The 23,530-nt window shown below is 31.6% G+C and overlaps 1 protein-coding gene across 7 annotated transcripts in view; it reads right to left on the bottom strand.

Moving 5' to 3' along the window:
* The window catches only part of Axn (protein axin), a 115,338-nt gene that overhangs the window by 52,712 nt on the left and 39,096 nt on the right, over positions 1–23,530 (bottom strand). For 2 of the 7 annotated variants that reach the window (XM_088201937.1, XM_088201941.1), the window contains exon 1: positions 22,509–22,895. The exons of 3 other annotated variants lie outside the window; for them this stretch is intronic. The gene's annotated coding sequence lies outside the window, so the exon portion shown is untranslated. Of the gene's footprint in view, positions 1–22,508; positions 22,896–23,530 lie in introns of those variants that run through there. 2 more of the 7 variants (XM_088201943.1, XM_088201946.1) reach the window with 1 other exon arrangement.

Genomic DNA, 23,530 nt, shown 5'->3' with positions numbered 1-23,530 from the left:
GCAGAAGGAAAGATAAGAGATAAGCATCGTAATTCGAGCCCACCTCGTCGAGGCTATGAAGTCATAACACTATTCATTACGATCGGCAGAGTGTGTGCGAGGCCCAAAGGCCCACAGCGAAACCGGTCTTGAAAGACACCACACCGTTTCCCGACGGTACCGATACAAGGAGAGACGTGTACGTTGACCGAAGCCAGACGAAAGCTCCCAATGCACAGTTGAATTCGGATATAAAATTTAATGACCCATTAATTATACGTATGTTTTTCTAATCTAACATCAGGTGTGAAGGCTATAAGCTATTTTTACTTACATTGTTGTAAGATACGTCAAATTTAATGCACACTCATAACTTGTACATTGTATATTTTTTTTAATGAAAGGCAACATTGACAAGATTATTCTGCAACACCGTGTATTTCGAATTACACAAATATAGACACTATTAGGCACGTATTTCAAAAACACAATCGTTGCTCACGGAGCCCCCATAGCCTCCAACGATTCGTACGAAGGTCAAGGCTTTAACAATACATACTTCCAAAAAAATCCAATCATCAACACCAATCTGAGCTATTCACGGCCGTTCTGCATTCACACGTCATATTAACAATACATTTTTTGTTGTTATTATTATTCTTAATAACATGAAAATAAAAATCCGATTCAACGGTCAACGCACATGGCCTGGGCCGAAATAAAAATGAAGCAAGAAAAACAAATGGAAGAAGACGAAACAAAAGGAAATAAAACTGGGAGGAGGGCAGAGAAACATCGGCGAGGTATAAAAAAAGACAAGAAGGATCGCTCAGACGGAGGTAAAAGACTACAAAGGGGACCGCTCGAAGACTCGGGGTCCGTAAAGTGCACTTAATTCCCCCGATCGCAGAGGTCTTCTGGGTCTGCAACAAATTATTGCTTACATTGTCGCGGGAATTCGTCACGCATGGTGAAACGACAATCAAAACTATTTTTTAAGTAACGTATTAATGTATCAAAAACAGTAACATAATAATATAATATGTCGACTAAGTGACTTTTAATAAGATAGTAATGTTTACACAGAACGAAGGTTCTTAATAATAAATAAATTGATTAGAATATGTTGTGTAAAGAATATATGTATATTTATTTTGAAATGTATGTGCATGATTTTATTTTAAATATTGACATAAAGAAGCGAGAGTAAATAAGCATAATCATCCAACCCAAAATAAAATTAATAATTGCGCTCCTTATGTGTACTGATATGTTAAATTTTATTTAGAACAGGAATAAGAAATACACGTATTATTAACAAGACATTATACAAATATTTTTCGATGCACGGCCGAATATATATATCCTTTAACATTTCTGTCAAAGAATAGTTTTTAACCTACTGTTGGTTATACCGCGGCGAATTCATTAGATAAAAATATGATATTTGACATTAAAATTTAAAAGCAGAAAGAGAAAAATTTGAAAAAAAATAAAATTTTTAATTATATTTAAAAACTACTGAAAAATACAAGAGAGAAAAAAGTACACTTTCATACAAACATATATATTCCGTAAACAAATATTACGTTAGAACAGCGTTTTTCAATTAAATTTAGTCACGGAACATTATTGAATTTACTAAAGTTTATATACAAAAACCGATATGGTTTCTAGAAATGCCAGTATTTCAAGGAACCGGTTTTTAAATTTTTACAACAAAAACAGTAACAAACTATTTATCAATATTTTAACGATATTTTAGACTACATTTAAGTAATAAAAAAAAATAAAGCTAAACGAACTAAATCCATTAAAAAATACACAGTATTTTTAATTTGAATTGCTATTTATATTCATGAAATATGATTTTAAAAAAACATAAAATGTCTAGTAAACTATTACTTAATCGTAATTATTCAATATATAAAATTACTTGAAATATAAAATACTCTATTATTTTAAATTAGTAATTAATCTGATACATTTAGCATCGTGAACTATTTCTATTTGGATACATTCTAAATCGTATTTTTTTAACTTTTGAAGCTTGTGAATTTTATAAATATAAAAAATGGATTGAACTGTAAAGACGCAATAATTAAATATAATATATTAATGTTAAAGAAAAGTACGTAAAAAAGGTTATGTATTTTAATGTTTTATATCTAATATAGCACATTTATGATCTTTATATTTTTTCTCTTATGATTTTTTTCAATTGAGCTACGATTTTTTAAATATTTTTTTTCAAAATACAATATATTTTTTAATTTTGATTTATATTAGTGAACATTTTTAACCTCTTTACTCTTTTCTCTTATGGAGTTACAGTTTTTTAAATTATTTGATTAGCAAGGTCTATATTTAGAACTCTTTAGACTACGACAAAACCCACATAAATGGTAAAAAATGTAAAATATATATAGATATATATTTTTATTTTTAAATGTTTTCAACTCCTTACTTTTGTTCTTTAAGATTTTAATTAAGGATATTTTTAACTTATTTAAATAGTCGCCATTTTAAGAAATCTACCTAAAAGAAACCCTAAAAACCCTAATAATTAATATCGGGTAATCCGAAAATAAATGACACATTTCTCCACAGATTATATAATTTTTCAGTTCTGCTCAAAAACAAAGTATGTGTAAAAATTGTAATCATGTGAATATGGCAGATGTTTTAAAACTTTTAATTAAAATAAAATTCAATTATTTTATCAAATTTTAAGTTTTTTATAACAAACCATTTACCATTTAAAATATTAAAAGCGTTTTTTGTGTATTTAGTATTGGTCTTTCTATAGCTTTTAACATATCTTCGCGAGTGATTTTGTCTCCCTCTTAACCATAAAGATAAAACCAAATAATCCATATGCGTAATATTATTTTATAAGGGACCATGTCAACCATGGTCCAGCTACGGAGTCCGAAATACAAAGTTCAACCGGACTTCGGAGACGACTGGATTTTTGTAAAACGCATACAAAACTGAATTAAAATATAAGAAGCAATTTGTACATGTTTAAATTGCGCTAATCATTTTTAGAAAAATCCTAAATGTCACGTCTGCGATTAATACCTTTGCTTGATGCCTTAAATTATGGCTAATATTATATATTCAATATGTTAATCTTACTCCGAATAAGATGCACAATTATAGTTTTTATATAAAACCTATGCTCCGCAAAACCATATTTTAGAGACATAACATTTTTTATGAGTTAAACCGAGTGTTTCTTTTAAACACGACAAATTATTAAGATTATTTCACGCACGTAACAATATTTTTGTTTTTGTTTCTTTAGAATGGTATTGATATATTATTATTAAAAGGGCGACTGCGGTGCTCTGTAATTTTGTATTCGGCAAGCGGTCATAATTTGAGACTTGAGTGGAAATTACATAAGATGACAGACAAGCAGTCGCGGTCAATAAATGACACAAAATTAAGTAAACACTTAATGGACGCGTATACGTTTCGGTCAAAGACAGTAAATTAGGCGGTGATGTTTTATTGCGTTTAGGCTCAGATGTTTAATTGCATTAATTTGGCACGGAATTGCGCGAATTTCGAAACACTCTGTACCAGCGATAAAACACATTTTTACACCGTCGCAAATACATTTTGAATACGGATTCCCGTTGCGATCGAAGTCTGGCCAAGACGTTCTTGCATTTGACAGTCGAATTAACTGGTAACGATAAGCATTCTTGCAATGAATCCATTCGATTAAGCATGACAAAAACATATTTTTTGCGTATTGCGATTTAAACAAAATTCACAATAAACATCATACAAAAGTAACGCGATGTATACGCTCATACATTTATTACATAAGAGAGAAAGATCAAAACCGCCTTTGTGAACGATATATACGCGAGCATTATACGTTTCTGAGAAGTTTTATAATAATCTGGGAATTTGATTAATAGATGTCGACGCGAAAATAAAAAGTGAAGATCCTTTTTTATATTTAAATAGACATATTAATAAGATCAAAGAAAGGGAAATGAAAGGCCGCCGCTGCCAAACCGCGTCAAAGCAAAGCGCTCACATCAAAAGGATCGACACTCAGGAAACGGCAAAGTTCAGCTCCGCGTCACAAGCTACAGGACATTCACAAAGGCTCTTGTACCCATCCCACAACACCTGGGACACTCGTATATTTGCGAAATATTATTCGCGAGCTAAAAAGACAATCGGACAATGGTATGAGATGTGACATCGAACAACTTTGATTGTTACGTATGTCTCTACCTGGTAAAAATATTCACTCCAGACAATATCATTGAATATGAGCATAAATTAAATTAACTATTAATAATAGAAGCAGAATGGATATATACATATGTATGTACATATATATTAGAATCAGTCTCACATACGCAAACACAACTATGCAATCATAAACATAATCAAACTTTATATACGTAATGTACCACCATCGATAACTTAAGACTACAAGTCAAAAACATTACAAAAGATAGCAATATCTACATGGGATTTAAATAGGCACAGCCAAAGATTGCGAAAAAACGTCGATGATGCTCGATTTCATAATGCGGAGCGCGTGTCACTAACAATTCATTGCCGATTCGCATTCTATACGAAATGTTAATCAGTAACTTGCTCGAATATAACTCCATTTTCTGGAATCCTAGCGAAACAAAGTACTCCTAGTTGCTTTTATGTTAAAAAGAAACACCATGGGAAACCTCTAAACAGATTAAGGTACGCGCCATAAACCAAAAGGGATTGAATATCCGTCACTTTCAGAAGAGATAACCGATGAGTTTATCCTCAAAACGACCGTTTTTGACCTGCCTTAGCAGCCAACAGCAATTTGTATTCAAAAAAATTCGCCACCTTTTTGTAATTGGTCCTCCCACCGAAAAAGAGGCGGACAACGAAATCTACCAAGGAGGGGGCCATGGATATAAATACTGGAACGCTAGCAATTCGTCTGAGGACCAGCTCTCAGGTTTTTTGTCACCACACTTAAACAATTACATCGGATCTAAAGGAGTCTCAAACTTGGACTAAAACTTGTAAAATGACTTTCCCTACTATTGAAAAATATTACAGAATAATTGAGCTTTTTTTCATATTGTATCTAAAGGATGAAAATATATAAAATAATTTTCTAAAAAATATCTAAGACTCCAATCGTTTCAATTGTACATTGTTAATTGGTTATGAATTATAGCATACATAGATCAATTTGATAATATTTAATATATAAAATACGTATGTCAGTAAACATGTTAATGTATTTTTTTCCTCGTGAGTTTTTAACGATATTATCAGTTACGATGGTGCTATTATGTACATTATTTATTTTCGGTTCGATTAGTTATTTGTCGATTTATCAACAGGTATAATTCTAGTTAAAAAGTAATGGCATTATTTAGTCTGTCCAATTTTTTCATAATCAATAGATATTATGTATTACGCTTTTTACTAAAATGGTAATAAAAAACATAAATTTACATCTACTAATATATAATCATTTATCTGTAGATATAGTTACGTTTGTTTATTTTGATTTAATAACAGCACAACTTAATTCAGTTGTGAGCGATTGTGTCTTAAATTTGTAAAGATAATTATTTAATTTTTATCGTAGCTTGCAATGAAAGCGATTAGCACATTATAAGAAACCGAAGTATTCATGTGTCAAAAAGAAATCTATTTTTTATAATTACTTTATCGCCAAAACCGAAACATTTCATAATAAACTAGAGCTTGATCAATATCGCAACTCCTAATAAATCAATTATTTAAATATAGTTATGAAAATTATAAAATATAAATGTTATTTCAATGTTACCCTGTACATCAAAGAACGATAAGATTTACATATACACGCATTACAAATAAGAATAATTAATTATATACGTTGAAAACTTAAAATTAATAATTTAAAACAGAAGCAATTTAATTCTGAGGATGATTACAATTTAAAAATTGAAAGTTGAAATCACACGAGCTTCTGACAGGCGAGGTGCGGGAAACAAAGTGTAAAAGTAAAAAGCTCTCGCCGGCCATTCATGAAGTTCGTACTCCGTCGGATTCCAAATATAAACGGGATATTTTTAAAGGTTTACTAACGTTGAAAGGCTAAAAATACGCGAACGCTTGTAAAGCAAGTGTGAATCGGCGATACGTCAACTAAAATACGGGACGAACTGTCCGTGTCCAGTTTACGATGAATGATCATTCGAAATTGGGAGACATGATTGAAGCAGTTTTTAATAATAAAAACTGCTTCAATCAGGGTTACGGCCAAGAAAACACAACTGATTGTTAATGGGTTTTCCAAATATTCGTTACTTTTAACTATTCGAATATCAATATATGCATAATGTTATTAAGAATCGAAAAATACAAAATACAATTACAATACAGGTTCATTCATACATACATACATAGTTATATGTTCACAATAAAAAGCATCTATTTATTTTAATTTTAAAAATAATAGAGGATTGAGTGTTTTATATTTTATATTAGATTAAAGTTAAATTTTAATTATACCTGTTGCCGAAAATACAAAAATATTACCACAATTTATTACATAAGACAGTTTAATATTAAACATTATCAGTATTTATATAAAGAGATAAAATAATAAATATCTGGCATTGAGAAAGTATAATACATAGCTGCACAATATTATCTCGGATATACAAGTATTTTCTGGAATTTCAGCAAATACAAAGTATTTTTTATTCATTATTTTGTTTGTTAGTTATTATTATATCGGCCGTGTTTGTTATTAATACCATAAAAATAAGATGATATTTTTTCAAAATGAAAAATGGTACAATCGAGTTGCAGATAATGCAGCGGTACAACAAATAAAAAATGCGCATAAAAAGTAATACACAACTGTGTCTTTGTAATAGGTTAGTTTTTGGTACTTTTAGAAATTAAAAATTTCAACGAATAGTTACACAAATATTTTAATAGAGAATAATTTAAAAATATATATATATATCCAGTATTCGTATATTAGAATATTAGGATCTCTATTGACGACGGTCATGTCTATATATTAAGCTGTTACTTTCTAAATCGAGGCCTTGTTTTGTAAGAAAATTTTACGTACTTCGCGTCTTGTAAGTGATACAAATCACAAACCGAGCAAAGCTAATAAAATTTCAAGCTTTCAACCATTTATTTAGCAGATTAATTTGTTGAAATTCGCTTAACAATTTAAGACGATGCTGTTTGCACTGTTATAGGTTGTGTGACACGTACCCTTTACTAGCAATACGAGAGAGTCCAGGAAAGTTATGGTTTATTAAAAACGCACTGAGTAAAAAAAATACAAATTCACCGAAGCGCGCTTTACAAAAATATTCATAATAAAGATAAACAAACGTGATTAAACGGTTCGTACTTCATGCTAGAAAGATTTTTACTACAAAAAAACACTTTATAAATCTCTTTGGTGTAGAAAGGCGCCAAATATTTTTTACCATGAAAATAAAACGTTTTTATGGAACGCCAACTGTCTATGATATGTTTTTTTATAATAGGAAACTTTCAAGCTTTTTATAAAAAATACTTATCACATAAACCTTACAAAAATAAATACGTGTTAGAACGGTCAAATAATAAAATATGCGTTTTTATACTTAAAACTGCATTTTTCTATGACAGTAGCAAAAATTTTCTAAATACATCCTAGCCATTATCCGACAGCATCAACTACTGCTAGTTTCGCTCTTTATTGGCAACATTACTGATTGTTGGTAAAAGTATTTAAGTGTAGTAGATTGTTGAGCTGAAACGCCAATAAATATGTATTTATTTAAATTAAGACTATCGTGACCTAATAGATTACCGCAATTCTGTGGTAAAAAAATACATTGTATTATTAGAATATGCAAAAAGATAGTAAGAAACAGGAAAAAATAATTTAATATTAAAATGAAATATTACGAACCAGACCAGCTCCTCGTAGCTGACAATGTATCAATGTGTAATGAAAGCGTATTAACCCTTTGAGGAGTATTGCCGTACATGTACGGTGGTCGATCTTTCACTGTTTTGACATATACAACTCAAGATATAATAAATAAAAACATTATATTCATAATTATTTTTTTAATTTTAATTATTGTAAATCATTTTTATAGAAAATAATACCAATAAATTATAGAGTACGAAATAAATTCACAAATTCAAATGCATTTTCTGCAAAGAAAACTTGAATTTGCAATTGCCGTATTTATTGCCGTATTGACAAACCACCGAAATGGAGGAATATTCTTTCGGCAATAAATATATATGTTAGCAAAACGTTACAATATATGCTCTCTTAAATAGTTTTTCATTAGTTTAGGCCTATTCAGGGGTATTTGTAAAGCTAGTATGATACAATTGAACCATATTCCTAAATATACTAGAGCAGCAGTTGATATTGATGTAAAATAATCGATAGGATGTAAAGTTTCACATTTGATCTAATCAAGTTTTATCGCCTGTCTGCATATATTTGTCTAACTGAGCTGTACAATTATTTACTGGCGATTTTGTTACGTATTTAAGTACAATTGATTATATTAACTGTAACACAAATAAATATATGTAAGCAGCACGTTACAATCTTTCTAAATATTAAAGAAACTTTGAGCTGAGATATTGCTTCTTCAAAAGCTATCATGTAGCACCAGAATCTTAACGATTATTATACATTAAGACTGGAAGACAATTCAGATTTTTCGCTGGGTACAATGTTAAAAAATTGTTGGCTAATCGATTTAAAGGGCTGAAAAGGGCAATTTGAAATAATGTCAAACAAAATATTTTAATTTAAAACACAAAATTTGGCATAAAATTTAAAATGTAGTTTGTGTCTGTTTCAATATATTTATGTAAGTGTTAATAAGGCAAATTAATAGATAAAAAAACACATTCGTACGAGTTTATTTTTTACACACAAACGATTCTCAAAGGTCCCGACTAGCCCCATTACGATTTTCCCCAATGGGCACAATGGCAGCTCACGCTGTGAAATATGATACAGCCGCTGCGGTGCTACTGACAGGACGCGGCAGGTGAACCGCAGTTTCATGGTTAAATACCGGTTCCGGGACAAAAACGGAAAAAAATAATTATTCCTCTCTCGACCCCTTTTGCAATCCTAAACGTGGTCGTCGAACTTCAATTGTCAAAATAGGCGCTTGACTTTGATTTGTTAGACTTTGTCTGATATAATATAGAGAATCGCGAAAATAACCAAGGGGATTAATTAAAGAGAAATAGCAGATGATTTACGTACACTATAAAAAATGTTTATAAAATAATTAAACTTATTATTTGTATTTTTATTATTATTAATTATTTAATATTAACATATTAATAACGCAAACTCTATAGTACTCTTTAATAGGCATTCGCATGTGGCGCGGTTATCTCTTACGCCGCAACTCTCAGATTTGATTTCACAAATCGAATTCCACATGTCGGAGTCACAAGTCATCAAAGCGACGCTGGCGTGTGTGCTTAATAAGTAAAGATAAAATAAACATGAAAGCTAAAATATACAAGTTTGCCTCAGCTAGCGTTAGCAGCTACAGAGATGCTGCGAAGTTCAAGTCGGCCGGTATTGGCGCTCAAGATGCTAGTTATCCGTTGAAAATGAGGGGGCAAGTAGTGTTTGCAAGTTTTCGCATCGATACTTCGAGTGTGTACGAAGTTCCGATGCAGAGTTGTACGACGAACGTAACATACCTACCTACACACAATTAAACGTTAAAAATAACTGTCAACTTTGGATACGGCGGTCGGAAGCTTTGCGAGTTCGGTTACATTAATAAACGTGTTGGTTGTATGTAAGTATATGTATATGTGTATTGAACGTAATACAGTACGGTGTGGTACGACACAAACTCCTGTCAACTCTCGGTAAAGATGAAAGATGTGAAGATCTTCACAGAGAGATATATAAGGAGTCGAGGAGTCTGGGGATTCATATTGAGAGGCATGCGAGCAAACTTTGTATAAGCTCGTAGTTAATTAACTTGGTTTATGCATAATATACATAAGATGCAAAATAAAAATTAAGGTAATAAATTCCAACAAAACTTACACTGTAAACAACTGCTATGGCTCATAAAACGTCAAACATAAAAGTTGCTTCAAGAAACAGTAGCAAATAAACGCCATAATCTAATTAAAGCCAACTTAGTATTATACGTGGAGTAAGGTGATCAAATTTTCATAGTCCAACAAATATGAAATATAAATTTAATTATATAAGTATTATTTAAAGGTTAGAAACTAGTCCATAAATACGATATGAGGATAGAGGGGATAACTTAAAAAAGTAAAAACAAAAAACGTAAAATAGTATTATGTTTATAACATATCTTTTCCAGCTTATATTTTACTTGTAGAAAAGATAAATTAGAACTGTCCAGCGCTTTATGTAAGGGGTGCTTATTTCGATATAAGTCAAAGTTATTTTTATTTATATTTTTTTACTCATTATAAACGACCATACTCGATTTAAATGGATCATCGCAATGCTCATCCGTGAGATTAGGAAAATATAGGAAAACCTAAACTGTGATAATCAGAATTATAATTATATAATAATCAGTAATTCAGATCTGCCAGACATGATAGGTTTAAATGGTATTAGAACCCAACACTTTCGGGTATAAGTCATATTATTTATGCAACAATTTGAACCACGTCAATTCTGGTATAAGTCATATTATTATTTGTGCAAAAATTTGAATTACGTACATGTACAGTTTGTATATTTATGTTACGGTATAAGTATTTTTTCCGTCTCTGTGTCCGAATGATCCAGGTTGAAGCCGGTTCAGGGTGACATAAAGAGGGAAGCGGTTGCTTTTTCGATCTTGGTTTGGAGTTTGGAAAAACTCAGTTAATACCCATTAAAGAGCTCTTCTTGATGGTGGTAGCTTAAGCGGAAATGATCATTTAGTCACTGCATATCCGCCTTTTAAACACAATGCAAAAATGGAAAGATTTTGTACTTGCACACTTTTTGCTGCAACAGCTAATTATGACGAACTGGGTGTGTAATTAAATTAGTTGTATCCTCGTCCGTTATTATTAATTTTTTTGCATCTAACTACTCTAGATGTGATGCTCTATTGTAATGCATTTTGTGATGGAAATTCCTTGAAATTTATGACCAACGCTTGGCACAAAAAACCGCAATGTATCTATGAACGCATCGCCTAGTAGCTGTCGATACAATATATAAAAGCTCATGCCAATTTAAAAGATTCCTAATGAATAATTTGAAATAAATAATTTTTAGGCACTTTTAAGCTCTGTTGGACAAAGGCATTAATGACTTGATACCTTGAAGATTTTGTTTATCTCGCTTAGTGCGGCAATTTTAATAAAAACTTTTAGAATTGCGTTGCTTTGGATTTGTTAATTGATTGAATAATATGATAAATTTGTTGTAAATTCATACAAAATCTCTAATTTTATTTGAATGCTGTTATCGAGACTCTGTGACGGTTTTTATATATGTTTTTAACCAATTTAACGGTGAAAAATGTAGATTTACATAAAAAAAGAGTGCAACGTAGTTTGATTACATTAGCGTAGATGTAACAAGTAAAGAAAAATTTAAATGTTAAAGGCTTTTATGCTAATGGTGCACACTTGTAAGAATTACAAGTAAATCTATATATGATCATTTGAAATGTATACAAGAAGTCTTTGAAAAATATATGTATATATTTTTAATCAAATATGTTGTATTTACAAAAATAAAAATATATAGATAATAAAAATATGTAATTCAAAACAAGTCCGTCGCAGTACGCGAAGCTCTTCTATCAGGTAATAGCTTCTATCGTCACTCATTTTGCTAATGTAATATCAAACGTAGCCGGGGGTGGGTGGGCCGAGGCAAAGTAGGGTACGCCACCAACCCGCCTACTTCACCTTTCCATACCCTTATCCTTCGCGACACAACTGGTGCTAAGTGGGCGGAAGACTCAAAGAGATATCAAAAGGAATATACTTTATCCCCTTTGATAGTGAATGAATTTTCATTAAATTACGCAATCGGCGATATAGATATGTATGTATATATACGGATATATTTCAGAAGGCGACACTGCGCCAGCGCGAACATCAAACAATCGCATGTGTGCAGATTAAACGCTAACAAATATCGAAACTAAAACACAAAGAGGCATCACAGCGACAAGAATCGATCTAGAATGTAAATAATAAACATCAAAGGAGGAAGTTTGGAGCGGAAACGAAAGGAGAAGAAAAAAGATAGGAAGAACAAGAAGCGCGTTCTCATATTGTGATAGAGATCATATCGGTGCGCGTTTATCGGCGGAGTGATCTACACAGAGTGAAAGAAAAAAATCACACAGAACTAATAAGAGAATCACAATCACAAAAGAGTCAAAGGAGTGTTGGACGGATCGACGTAAAAGGGAAGTTTCATTTGAAAATCCAGATGCTAGATATGTATGTATGTATTATGCATACAATACATTTTCATATACAAATTATTTTTAATTTGGACTTCCAAGAAACGATTAAAAGTATTTATTGCAAAAATATATTTAAAAGATGTAGAATTTTCCTCGAGATTTATGAGAATCAGGAAAGGATGCAGTTTTATTTTTTTAAGATAATTAATTGTTTGGCGGTTCACGCCATAAAGGATGCGTCGATGGTTCCGAGATAACGACGAGTTGTTCGGCGTTCGATAGGGTCCTTTTGTGCGTTTCAAGGTGCAAACGAGTCGATGACCCTGTGTGTCGAGCGATAGAAGGTGTGTAATACAGTCTTGAGGAGGCTGAGCCCTCCCACGTACCAGCGGCTGACTCAAAAGCAGGATATAATATCGCGGCTGCACACAGGGACCGACTATGCTTTGACACGGAAAGGATCCATCCACACAGACTCCTAAGACTGAGAACCGGCGAAGCAAACGCACAGGCGATATTAAAACCGATATTGTAAATTTCGCGAGTTTGCGAATCAAGAGCGAAAACTTTCAACGCTAAGAGGGAAATATTCTGCCGTCACATATACAGAAAATTCAATATTCTAGAACGCATTAATTTTTGCATGCTATATATTGTATAATAAAATTTAAAATTTTCTCTTTGAAATTCATTCTTATAAAGAATTAAACCAAAGGCACAGATTATCTCAATATTGTTAGCACTTAACAAATGTTTGTTGCTGTCTATAAAATCTCTGGCACATGGAAACAGAAAATAATGAATACTCTAACAGCATTAGGATTTGATTATGCAACGTTATATGCCGAATTCATCGAGCTTAAAAACAATACTAATCTAAAAGCAATTTTTAAAGAAATGATAGATGAGTATGCTGAATTTTGGAAATTAATACATGAAAAATACAAAACTATACGAAATTGTGCCCACCTACTGTTCGCATTGTTCGTCACAGCGTATCTTTGTGAATCGTCTTATTATAAAATGAAATATGCAAAGAGCGTATATAGAAATCGACTTACTGATTAACGATTCTCGCTTTGATGATGTATTAAGAGTAGCCTGCACCAATCAGGAGCATGATCAGAAATTACGTTAATTTTTTAACAAACGAATAAATAAATAATTTTGAATATTTTGTATTCATTTGTATTTTTATGTATATATATTTATATTTTTTTCTTTGTTGTCCATGGGCGATTTGGTCTTAAACTGTAGGGCTGCACATATGAATGTGTGTGTGAAAAAAAAATAAGATAAAATAAAATAATAATTATTTGAATTTTATTTTTACATCATTATATTATGCTACGGTCCGCATAACATAGCAAACATCTGTATTTGGCCTGGAGGAAAAAAATATTGAGTATCTCTGCTCTAAAGCAATATATCCAGTGTTGATTGGTTTACGTCGTCTACTCTGGAGCCATGCGGTTCTCTGGTCGCGACATGACGAATAACTGCCAGTCGGCACTCACAATTGTCCCCGTAAAAGTAATCATTTTTAAAAGATATTTTTTAAAATAAATAAATCCACACAATTTTTTAAAATAAACATAATAATGTACCCTAACTGTTAGTACATATCGCCCATTAAAAAGTTGTTTTAAGATTAGTATATGGAGTAATTGTAAATTATTTTATGGCTTTATTATCGACTAAAAAATTCGCCTTACTGGTTAGTCTGCGCGAGAAAAAGTTATGTGATTATTTGTTTGTAGTTACCGCGCTGTTTGAATATAAATATCAGTCAAGGGACGCAATAACAGCAAGCACTTTCGAATATGTAAAATGTACGTACAGGCATTTAACGCTCGATTATGTTCTATAATACTTTCCTGTTTACTTATTCCCTAAAATCAGAAGCAATGTTTTCAAAATGAAATAATTGACTAATTGATATTTTTTGCATCATATATGCACAGCATTTGCATATGATACATAAGTTTTAAGTATATTAGAATAGTGATAGTGATCCATAAAAATGTCCTACTATTAGAACGGATACAAATAAAGATATAATATATTTGTATTTAAAGGAATATGGATATTTTTTATTTATCTTAGAAGCTCTTTATGCTGATTAACACGCTCGTGCGTTACGAACCATATTTGCGAAATAAACATACTTTTAAATTCGTCTTTCGCGTGAGCAATTAGTAGAAATAAATATATTTATACATATACTTTGTACCCTAGTGACTTTTTGCTAGGAGCGTTGGGATACAATTCATTGAATTCTTAGCGTGTTGTCTACTCAATGATATTTAAAGTTGCTAAGGGGCGGTGTCAACAATACGGCAATACACGTCGACTTTCGGATATGTGTCTAAGAGAGTCGCGATCGCGTCCCTTATTTTTGCCTGTCGCGGCCAGGATGTCAACGCTTGAGCACGCTCCTTTTACACGTGCTATACATATACAGCTTTCCAACAAGTATGTTTTTGGCAATAGCTATGATGGTACTCATACATTTTAGGTGTGCAGTGTAATTGTTTTTTTTTATGTTTAATTGTATAATTATTGTTTGTATAATGGCCATAATGACGCATTGAGAAAAATTGTCAATTCATTATGGTCAGATTTGTAGTAAAAAATAAAAATAAATAATTAAAATATGTATATATCAAATATAATATTTCATACGTGGTATTTCTTTAAATTTGTTGCTTAGTTTTATTTATATTTATTTAATACAGTTGTAAAATATTATTTTTATGTGCAAGGCGCATTGACGTTAAGTGTATATATTCACAAAAGTTTATAATATTAATTAATAGTTAAAATCATTTTCCAGTTTATATTTAACCATCAAACATAAATTTAATTTGTATTCATCAATTTATTCTTACCGAGCCACTCTTAAGAGTATCAAAGAATTGATTTAGGCACGTTCGCCTTCTAAACTTCTTTGATCTCGAGTGCTTTTAGCTATTACTAAAAGCTACGTTTTAATTTCAAATTAACAAACTAGTTTGTGTAAGCTTCTAAAGGTTTAGTGCGCAACGAAATTTAATTTTTGTATCAAATCTTAATAATAAAATCGGGCGCACTCGCCAGCGCAATGTGATAAGCAACAATAGCTCGAGAGAAGCGGCTTAGTGAATATTGTTTTCTAGAGCATAAAGGGCTTGATATATTAAACATATTTATAATAACATACATATTAATTCATATAGAATTTCTGGTACGCATAAATGATATGAGATAAATATACTGGTATTAGAAGATGACAGGCAATATGTCATTATCTACTAATACCAAGTTGCTTCAATTGCTAAACTGTGTAACGTGTATTTTTCGTTTTTATTGATATTATGCATTATGGTGTCAATAATAGGTTATCCTATATTTTTATACGAGTTCAAACTGAAACAAAACGTGGCGTAGGTCACTCGAAATATCAATTTGGTATTTGACGAAGGTACTGTTGGTCATAGACTGTAAGGCGTTGGTTCAAGAAATATCTCTAGCGATATTAACATTGAAAATGAGCTCTGTTTAAGACATTGAAATTGAGGTATTGAGAAACGTCGTTATAGCTGATCTACAAAAAAAATGACAGACACTCGCATTAGTGTTATAGGTTTTTCTGGTGTGTCTAGGAATCGGTAACATCTATATTATTAATTATAAATTATTATGTGCTACACAATTTATAATCAGTAAAGCATTTTTATAAATAAAAATTCAATGCCGCTGTCGGGGCTCGAACCCGCAACCTCAGAGTTACTAGTTACTTTCCGTCCTTTACATATAAAATCATCAGAAATACTGCCAATATTAATCAAAAAAATATTTGCAACATAATTGTAATTCTTACACTTCAATTTCACGATACATTTGCTTATATAAATATTACTCAGTCGAAATTACATTCAGGTTAGTTTAATGGCGAATCCCTACCGCGTTGTTTACTTTGCTGCTGCTTTGCAAAACTGCTTTCCAAATACCGATAAACGTACTCGCAACGCGCTTCAAGTTTTCCGCACCTAAAAATTTAGTAACTAATCGAATTAGCTAAATATCTGCGCATTCCCACGTTACTCATCTTTAACGCTAAAGGCAAAAGTTACAGTAATATATCCTATTAGTTTGATTACTTCTCTTTGGCAGGAGTACAGGATTATATTAAGTATTATTAAAGTACAAAAAACTATTAAATAACTAATACTATAAATTATTTAATCAAACTAAATTGAATCAAATCAATAAAGCTTTATCGCATCACACGGCCCTTGATAGGCTTTAATCTCTTTTACATAATCGTGGTCAATCTGCACAGTCGATGACGACTCTCTCAAATTGAATAACATTTTCGCTCGCACATAATTTGTGGAGTTCATGGTTGTATCACACGATGTAAAGGGTAATAATTACCATGACATATATAATGTGCCTTCATATATTATTAAAGTTTTCCCCGTCTTAAATTTTTCCCAGCTAATCGAATTAGCTGTATCATGCGCCAACGGTTGACGATCCGCGCATTCCCACGTCTCACGGTCTTGAAACGTTTCACCAGGCCAAAGTTTACGGGAAAAACACTCCAGCGATAATTACTAGACATTACGTCAAAACCGGAGCGTTATACGGCGGCGTAGCTTTTGACTTTTAACTTGAATTTGACTTTAGCGGCGGCTGTGTCGTCGTCGTAGCGAGCAAGCTAAGAGAACGTCAGATATAAAGTAAATTAAACGGCAGATTTTCTTTTGATGCCAAGGATACTTTTTGCCCGAGAACAAACAGCGGGATTGAGACGCCACCGCGAACGTTTATGGCACAAAGACGTGGAAATAGAGTAAAGCCGCAAATAATTAGACACGCGCAAGAGCCAATTCCAATTGGTTACGTAGATTAGGCCTATTAATTGTATACGCTCGTGTGTATACAAATTTATTTCGTACTCGTTTATGAGTAAATTAATATTCAACAAACTTTTAAAATTATCTCAAAAATCCATTGGGCTGTATAAAAATATATTATTAGAAATAATAGTGGGGGTTTTAATCACCGGCACAATTTATAGATCATTCTAACAACCATTGTAAACAAGCAATCTGGACTTATCTGGACCATTTGCGTCTAAAAAGCGATGCAATTGGCCCGCAAACATCCTCATCTGCGATTCGCCAGAACTTTGAGATATAAGAATTTTATTTTTTCAAGTAAACACTTAAAAAAATTTTTTTAAGTAAATACTTAAAAAAAAATTTTTAAGTAAATACCTAAAAAAAATTTTTTTAAAACACATGTATAACAAAATTTATTTACAAAATGCATATCAATGATTTAAAAAAATCGCATATGTTAGGCCAAATTGTCTGGGACTAAAAGGGTTTTGCAATATTTACGTAATTTTTAATCTCTAATATTTACAGTAACATTTAATTATTGATATTTTTAATATTAATATATGGTTATTATGGTAAAAAACAAATCAATGACAATCTCAAAATAAAATGCTTAAAAAATATGAATGTGATTTCAATAATTGTCAAATTTAAAAGTAAAGGATTAGACCAAGTGGGACATAGGATCTCCACTCGGTTAACAGTTAATAGTTAAATTAAGTTAACCATAGGCCGACATAATACCTCAACCCTATACACACCGACCCACACAATTATGCAAACTGTTGCTGAAAGACGTGTTAAGGGGGTCGACTAATCCCCCTTTTCTACCCAGAACGAGTTGCATACCGCGTCCCTTTGTGAACTCCGGTGCCCTTTGCTGGGCCGGGGCTCGCCCCCAGCACCGCCGGGATTATCTTATTGTCAAACAATATCTAGTATCGTCCCGTTTGTCGCCACTTTGACGTGACCCAGAGACAGAGGAGAGTTGGCTGTGCGCTCGATTGTTTGTAATCCCACTCGAGTATCCGTCCGTCTCTCTGTGCCCTTTGACGGTTGCCCGTATTAATTGCTCTTTGCAGGTTCTCGCGGGGCGGCAACAAAGTGATTGTCTTCGCAAGGATCAAAGCTTTGATTTACAAGTGAAATGCCGATACGACGCCGCAGCCATTTCAGTTTGTCTTCCGCTCTTCAAACATATTGGCAAATTGCCCCGTCTCGAGTCTTGTCTCTTAGCGGCCGTAGAACACTCCCTTTGATCTACTTGCTCGAGAGATCGAGACTGGATCTGGGACGGGATGACCCTAAGCGCGTCACGATGCGTGATTCAATTTATTGGTGAAATGCACGAAATCGTTTTATCATCGATGTTAAAATAAAATGACATTTATTTACTCTGCGCCACACGAGTGGAATCGGCAGCGTCTAGTAATGGTGTAAGAAATCCTGGTTAGACAATAAAATTAATTTATTATGGATATACAGATCCAAAGATAAGTAAGTCAAAGGGGAATTTATATATTTATTTTTTTGTATAAGTTTGATTTTTTTAACATTTTCTTATATAACTCATTGCTATTTTAATTAATCATAAAGTGTTTCCCATTTTTCTCCTCTTTGATATAGTCAAAAGAACTTAAGAAATGTAATTGGTAAACTTTATTTGCAAAGAGTTTCAAAACTGTACCACTTGTTACTGAAATTTAGAATCTGAAGAAAGAAAAGTGTATCATAAAAGTGTACAATGTCAACTATGAGAAAAAAATGTTATAAAAGTTCTTCTTTACTTAATAAATACACAAATAAAATGTGTTTACTTAATCGTACTCTTAAAATATACGTATAGGCATAAAAAAAAAGTATTTATACTTTGTCGTTAGAACTAGCTCTTTGATTAAATAATATTGTTGTATTTTATAAAATTAGACAGTAAATTTACAAAAAAAATATTCTAATATTTTTTTATTAGAAGATCTTGTTTACTTAATAAATATACAAATATAATGCGTTCCTTTAAATAAATCGTATTCATAAAATATAAAAAATGCATGTCATTTATTTAAATAATATGAATCTTAATGAATCTGAAATGGCATTCCTAATTCTAAACCAGAAATTCTCAGGTTATCCCTAAAAGAAAATCTGAAAAAAAACACTTTCGAATCTATCCCGAAAATATTTTTTTAAATATGTAATTTTAGTGAAATCATATCAGAATACATTTTTACTGGTAGATATATATTTTTATCAGTAAAAATTTAATTTATCTGGCAGGTGCCAGTATAATTATCTATATGATTTCAAATTTTCCAGATGTAGTACTATTGTATATATATGTACACACTTATCATTATTTATTTACATGTACAAATGTTTTTCAGTGCAGTTATGCTTTCAAATATATTTTTACCAGTAGATATATATTTTTACTAACAAAAATATAGTTGACATAATAGGCGCTAATGAAATTATATGCTATTGTAAAATGTCAATGAATCTCAATTTGACAGTTAAAACTAATTATAGTTTTAGTAATTTATTAGGTCACGTCAGTGACGTAGCTAGGGTATGTGCCACCCAGAGCGATCCTTAAAATTGCCGCCCCCCCCCCATACAATTTTGTGGGGTCATAAAATCAGCATTTCTTAAAATAATAAATTGGTTATTATTAAGCTCTTGTTATTCGTGGATTTATATATGTTTTAGTGCATTCAGGGTTAAGAACCACACTAGACGATCCCACCGCGAATATGCCGCCCTCAAGCAAGTGCCGTCCGGGGCGGCTCGCCCCCTCCGCCCCACCATAGCTACGCCACTGGGTCAAGTCCAAAATACAAACTAATTCAACTTATCTCTAAGGTAGCGTTAAGTACAGAAACCACTCCGAATCCAGCCCTCCAAACTACTACATTGACACTGTTTTAATTTTATGTGAGCCGCAAAAAAAACAAGGAAAGTTCGACGTGGCACCTCTTTTACTATACTAATTTTAAAAATTGTTATAAACAGACACACTGTATTTTTCTGTATTCTTAAACTTGTACTTTGTATTTTTTTACATCAAATCTAAATTCACCAAAATTGCAATTACCTTTATAGAAAAATCAATAACTAGTCTTAGTGAAATATTGTGTTTTCAATTTAAAAATTGTCTGGTTGTATAAAGTTTTTTTTTTTAAACATAATTTAATTATATGGTAATTTTTAAGTAAAATATTCAAAAAATTGTGCTACGAGGCCCAGTAATTCTGTGTGATTTTTAAAAAATAATACTACTTTTTTATAAGTAAAACATATTAGTTTTACACTCCTCAGCATTTTATTTAAGGAAATAGCAATTCATTAAAAAAATCATTCTGTACATATTGAGTGAATTATTATTTATAATAGTTGTATTAAATTAGTTTTGCTTGCAATTAATAAATTAAGTGAATAAATAGTAATTTAATTTTAAATCTATTTACTAAATATTGTGCAGGCAAACTTTTTGTGCTTTATAGCCTATATAATTATATATCATAACGATTTGTCATTTAACTAGCCAGATAGAATGTATATTGGATATATATGATAGCGTTTTTATCAGAACGTTTTAGGTCTAATCAAGTAAGACCTTTTAAATGTCCACGATTTTGTACGATAACAGCCGTCAAAAACCTTGATCATTGTCATTGCGACCAATGAACCTTATCGATGCAACTGACTTAATCACTATACGACGTTTTTCTTTGTCGCTCTTCAGTGATATTTGTAGAGCTATCGTGATAGAACTTAAACAGAATCCTGAACAGACTAAAGGGTAGCTCCTTGTATTTTTATTTATTATAAAAAAATATCAATTATTAAAATTAATCGTTTTTTTATAGATATAATGCACCGGCGGTGCATTGGTACAAAAGGAGGGGGCAATAAACGACGATCGTCAAATCGAGCAATCCCACCGAAGGATATCACGTCAGACGGTCTTAAATATATTATCGAGCACAAAGCTTCTGGCGGTTGATTTAATAAGAAACGACAAAGAAACCGGAGTGGAGCTCACAAAGGCTCTGAGGGGCCGCCGCGTTGCGGTGGATAGTCACTCAGCTACCTCATTCCTCTATTCTAACTTCCACCCGCAGTAAAAACTTGGACCTCTATATATACACCTACCACTAATATTCACGTATACTTTGTGTATGCATGTTTTATATATGCGACTGTGAATGACTAAAATAAGTATATTTTGATTGTTTTACGAATTAGATTGCGACATACTATCAAATGTTATGTTAGAAGGGAAAATCATTTTTAAATATCGATGAACTTAAGAATAAATTTCTCAGTCTCCACTTTTGGATGAAAATTACTAAATAACGCCACGTTATGGAAAAACTATTGTTACAAAATAGCAATCTCAAGAAAATTTAACAATTTTATTGTCAGCAAAAAAAAATAATGCAAACTGCTAAAAACTGATAAATCAATATGTCTCTTACTATTACTTTGACATACTCGTTGTTTTTTCTTTTTATCTTACTGTAAAGAAGATATTTGTGGACTAATAACTATGAACAAACTAATTTATACTTCACACACACATATGTATAACCCAAATGTTACTTTTAATATTAAAATTCTAAGAAACGATTACTAGAAGATTGAAATAAGGCTGGCACACGCATAACATAATAATTTTCTTTATTGTTTTTAAAGAGATTTTCGTAAACATTTTCAGATATTATATTATATTAAAAAAACAGGATATGTAATGTTATAATTCAATTCCTCAGTCAATATTATCAGTTAACAAAAAATCATGACAGATGCATTGTAGATCACAATCGTATAATAATAACATCAAACGTTGCGAAAAAGAAGATAAAACTTAAAAGAGAGTCGCGCCTTTGATCGAGTTCTCGTGTTCATATGTAAAAATGTTAAACGTTCGCCAATTTATCAGTTTCATCTGCTTTGTGAAAAAATGTATACATTTATATGGAACGACATCTAAGAGGTGTCAAAGTGTCACGGTGTAAATATATGAACGAAATGACGCGATCTCGAGAGAGAAAAACATAAAAAAATAAATGTTTATTTCTACAAAACGTCAAAGATTGATGGCAATATAACAAATTTGCTGAAGTGCGATTGAAAAATTGAAGATATAATACAAAAAAAAATAACTCACGTTATGATATTTTCAGACGTGTACGTGAACAAAGTCGGCTCCGAAAAATTCACAACATACATAGACATCTTAGATTTAATATGTATATTTTACACAACACACTATTTTATAAATGTATTAATTAAAACTAGGAATATACAATAATTACAGCTGAATATTATCGAATCGCAGCGTAAACACTACCATATCAAAGTGATTGTTATGGTTTTACTTTTATACAATGCGGCGAATATCTCACACTAATAATAGTTATTTTAAACGTTTCTTCGATTGTTATTGTTAAATATAATGCGCACGCGAAAACTCGCAAATAGATCGAACTTTTCGGAAAATTCGCGAAGAATGGAGCAACGGTCCCACTCGCTCGGCGTACGAATGACAACTGGAGCTAAACTCGAGCACGTGCTCTACTACAGAGCCGTCAGTTGCTCGAAACATTTGGTATCTGATCGAAAAATATAATACGCGTATGCATTTGATTTTATTTTGACTATTTCAATTGCGATTAAATAAGATGAGTAAAAACATTTTAACTGTGTGTTTTAGGGATTGCAATACCGGCAGTACCGATACTGAAAATACCGGTATTGAAACAAAAATCAATCTTTGGTATTACAAAATGAAACATCGGTAGAACCGAAAAATTTTTTCTCAAATCTTTGATTATTGAGATATTCTAAATTACATCTTAAATCACATAAATCTTTTTAAAAAAAATATATCGCATTTTAAATAAACAGATTTACAATTTTTTCTGTAAATCGTAACTGATAAAAAATTGAGTAACAGTATAGGAATATATTTCATTGGATTAAATTGGCAAGTGGTGCTCTGGTCCCTATTAAAAAAAAGGAGGCACACAGAATCGATCGATCAAAGACCTATTGTTCCAAAAAAAAAGAATTGGTGCCTGTATTTTAAGAAATATTTTTTTTCGACAGTAAAGTAAATGAATGAAAGTGAAGAAATAAATAAGAAAAAAAAGTTTTTGTCAACATGTCAATAACTTATGTTTGAGCTCT

The sequence above is a fragment of the Plectrocnemia conspersa genome, unplaced genomic scaffold (assembly GCF_051122295.1).
Source record: "Plectrocnemia conspersa isolate PC_06_02 unplaced genomic scaffold, ASM5112229v1 ptg000013l, whole genome shotgun sequence".
Taxonomy (NCBI): domain Eukaryota; kingdom Metazoa; phylum Arthropoda; class Insecta; order Trichoptera; family Polycentropodidae; genus Plectrocnemia; species Plectrocnemia conspersa.
Note: the sequence above shows the minus strand (reverse complement) of the source record. Positions and strands in the feature narration are given on the sequence as shown.